The sequence below is a fragment of the Elephantulus edwardii genome, unplaced genomic scaffold (assembly GCF_000299155.1).
Source record: "Elephantulus edwardii isolate Elephantulus edwardi_28Jun2011 unplaced genomic scaffold, EleEdw1.0 scaffold00474, whole genome shotgun sequence".
Lineage (NCBI taxonomy): Eukaryota > Metazoa > Chordata > Mammalia > Macroscelidea > Macroscelididae > Elephantulus > Elephantulus edwardii.
This window is the reverse complement of record NW_006400224.1, coordinates 308,452-312,260: the sequence shown is the minus strand read 5'-3', so window position 1 is coordinate 312,260 and position 3,809 is coordinate 308,452. Positions and strand designations below refer to the sequence as shown.

The window sequence follows — 3,809 nt, the reverse complement described above, 5'->3', positions numbered from 1 at the left end:
TACCCAGTCATGTTCCAGCAAGGTGTTGTTCAGCTTCAAAATGTATGGGTTTTTTTCCCTCCTTTATCTTCTTCTTATTAATTTCAATTTTTGTAGCATTATGGTCTGAAAAGATGGTTTGTATTATTTCTATGTGGGTTTTTTTTTTAATTTATTGATGCTTGCCTTGTGACCTAGAAGGTGATCTCTTCTGGAGAATGTTCCATGCACAATGGAGAAGAAGGTGTACTGTGCTTTTTGGGGGTGTATTAGCCTATAAATACCTTAGAGGTCAAATTGGTTTATTGTGTGGTTTAAATCTTCAGTATCTCTGTTGATTTTTTTTTCTGGTAGTTCTATCTTTTCTTGAGAGGGTTGTATTGAAGTCTCTAACTAATATAGTAGTATTGTCTATTTCCTTTTTTAGTTTTGATAATGTTTGTTTTATGTATTTTGCAGGTCTTTCATTTGGTGCATATATATTTATTATTATGTCCTCTTGTTCTTTGGACCCTTTCAGCATTATATAATGACCTTCCTTGTCCTTTATGTTGGTTTTTACATTGATATTTATTTTATCAGAAATTAATATTGCTACACCTGTTTGGTTTTTTTTTTCCTGGTTGGCATTTGCGTGGGGTATTTTGCCCCTCCCTTTTATTTTTTGTCTTTCTTTGTCTTTATTTTTCAGGTGTATCTCTTGTAGACAACATATTGATAGATTTTGGGTTTTTTTATCCAATCTGCCACTCTTTTTCTCTTCAGCGGTGCATTTAAACCATTCACATTCAGTGTAACTATTGAGAGGCTAGGTTGTATTGCTATCATTTTGTAGTTCCTTTTGGTATTGTTGCTAGTTACTTTGGACCGTTCAGCTTTCTGTGGTAAGTCTGTAAAAAGGACATCTCTGAGTCTTTCTTGCAGTGCTGGTCTTGTTTTGGCAAACTCTCTTAAGGTCTGCTTTCCTGGGAATATCTTGATCTCTCCTTCATATTTGATGCATAATTTTGCTGGGTACAGTATTCTTGGTTGACAGTTGTGTTCTTTGAGTGTTTGATATATGTCCTTCCACTTTCTTGTTTTTTCCATGGTTTCTGCTGAGAAATTGGCACTTAATCTTATCTGTTCTCCCTTATAGGCTACTTTTTGTTTCTTCCTTGCTGCTTTCAGGATTCTCTCTTTATCTTTGGTTCTGGCAAATTTATGATATGCCTTGATGTTTTTCTTCTGGGGTCTAGTCTATATGGTGTTCACTGAGCTTCTTGAATATATATTCTCTCGTTCATCATAATGCCTGGGATCTTTTCCTCTAGTAATTTTTCCACAACTTTTTCAGTGCCTTTACTTGCTTCTTCCTTTTTTGGGATTCCAATGATGCACGTTATTTCTCTTGGTGGCGTCTCACATTATTCTTAGGTTTTCTTCTTTTTCCTACTTTTTTGAGTCTGCCTTTTGCTCTAGCAGATCAGTGGTGACAATTCTGCCTTCAATTTCACTGGTTCTGTGTCCCATCTCTTCAGTTCTGCTTATGTGTCATGCCATCATGTTGACAACATCTGAAACACTGGACCTTATAGTTTGGATAGTGGATTCTTGTTTTTCCAGTGCCACTAATGCCTTGTTTGTTTTCTCTGCATTGTTCTGCATTTTTTTTAGGTCCTCCTGGTTTTTGCTTGTAGTATCCTGTAATTCGTCAAGTTTGTCTTTCATCCATTGAATATATTCAATCACTCTTCTTTTAAATTCTGTGTCAGAAAGTTCTACCAGACTTTCTGAGTTCAGGAAATCCACTGATACTGTGTCACCATTTGGGAGTTACATCTTGCTTTGCTCTTGTCTATTGTGTGAGATAGCTTGTCTTCTTTGAGACATTGATATGTTCTTGATCTGAAGACAATGCTCTAGAGATCAGTTGGGCAGCTACACCACTTGTGTGTTTCTCTGAACATCTGACTTCAGGGAAATGTCAGTTCAGAGCCTGTGAGAGCAACCTCTTGTTGGCAAGACAGGTCAAGGTGCTCCCAATTAAAAGCAGGTTGATTGCATGGACATGTAGGCACCAGTGTGGAGCCAAATGAGGTGAGGTAGGTATAGGGTTGGGGTGATCACAAGGGCAGGTCAAACACTTGGGGGACCTCACTAGGACCTCAGCTGTCTAGGTGTACTCAAATTCCCGCTGTCCATTTCCCACTCAGTGGTTTTCATTCAGTGGTCCCTGAGCAGGGGCATTTACAAGGTGCCCTCATGCAGCAGCCCTTGCCCAAGCAGGGTCCTGGACCCAACAGGACCCAAAAAGTCCAAGTCAAATTCCCACCGATTGACCCACTAGCCTCTGGCTGGTCCACAGAGTCCACAAAAGTTCAGACAGATTATCAGTGGCTGGCTCATTCCTAGGCATTTGGTGTGGCCCAAGAGATTTCGGCCAAATTCCCCACCAGTAGGCATGCCCTTGGGTGCTCTCCCAGGTAGTCAGCAGAGCCCTAGAAAACACAGTCAGGATCCTACTGGCTTTTTTCCTGCCAGATTAGTCTGACAGCAGCTCAGCTGGTGGCTTCAGGTGATGGCTGGATCTGAGGCATGGCTTTGATTTGCTGGAGCTCCAAAAGGAACTTCCGCAACAGAAATTCTGATTTGAAATCCTACTGTCCATGGCTCGCCGGGTATTTTGGTCTCTGTGTGGCGTTAAGGGCTCTGTAGTGGCCCTTTGGCGCCACTGGGGCCACAAGGCTGTGGCGGGAGTGGAGGCACGTGATGTCGAGCTGCCACGGGGGTTGGGGAGAAAGCACAGGGCTGCGGGGGGTAAGGGGCTGGGACACTACCGCCTGAAGTCAGGGGTCGGGGCTTGGGTGCACCTGGGGACTTATGAGGTGGCAGGCCACAGGTGGGTCATGCAGTGGTGGGCCATCCCTCCTCTGGGGTCATGTGGCAGCTGGGGGCAGTTGCTCCTCGGGGTCACGTGGTGGTTGGTGGCAGTTGCTCCTCTGGGATGTCATGGAAACTGGGGACATTCTGTTGTTCCTCTGGGGTCACATGGTGGCAGGCTGTTGCTCCCTACTTGATCCTGGTGAGTGGGTTCCACAGTGGCTTGGCTGGTATCTTTTGGCTAGGACTCAGCTGTCCTGTATGTGGTTCAAATTCCAGCTCTCCAGCTGCGCTAAGAAAATTATTTTTATAAAGTCTTAGTTGTATGTCAGTTGTTGTTGGTGGTGTTATTTTTCCTTTCTCATCTATCTTTGTAATGATCTTTTGCTCTCTTCATAGACTTGATGTCATACCAAAACTCATCTCGTCTTTGATTATTGGAGTTCTATGCTTCAAATCTAGAGTTCAGTGCTAGCAAACCTTATCAATAGTAGGTGAACGCTGATTTGATATACTAGTAGGGGGAGATTTGCCTTGGAGAAATGGTTTTGGAAAGTACACACCCATGTTTATTGTGGTTCTGTTCTTGGAAGCAACCTAAGTGTCTATCGACAAATTAATCGATAGAGAAGCTGTGGTTTATTCACACAATGGAGTACTATGCTCCATTGAAAACTAAGGAAATCATACAATATTATTCAAAATGGGTGACCCTCGAGGACATTATGCTGAGTGAAATATTTCAGTTACAAAAGGACAAACACTGCATAGTGCCACTGCTGTAGAATGGGACTGACATCAGGGTTGGGGTAAGAATGAGTAAAACTGGAAAATTTATGTATACTCCATTGAAACGGATGAAGGAGAGAACAGTTTAAAAGCAATACATTATAAGGTATTATGATTATCATAAGAGTCTGTAATGAAGGTTGCAGAGTGGAGTATACTTGAGGTGGAGGTGGCAGGGT

General features: G+C 42.4%; 1 pseudogene; it reads left to right on the top strand.

Annotated features, from left to right (window-relative positions):
- Positions 1-2,627: 2,627 nt before the first annotated feature.
- LOC102851966 overlaps positions 2,628-3,809 on the top strand; it is a 27,596-nt pseudogene continuing 26,414 nt past the window's right edge.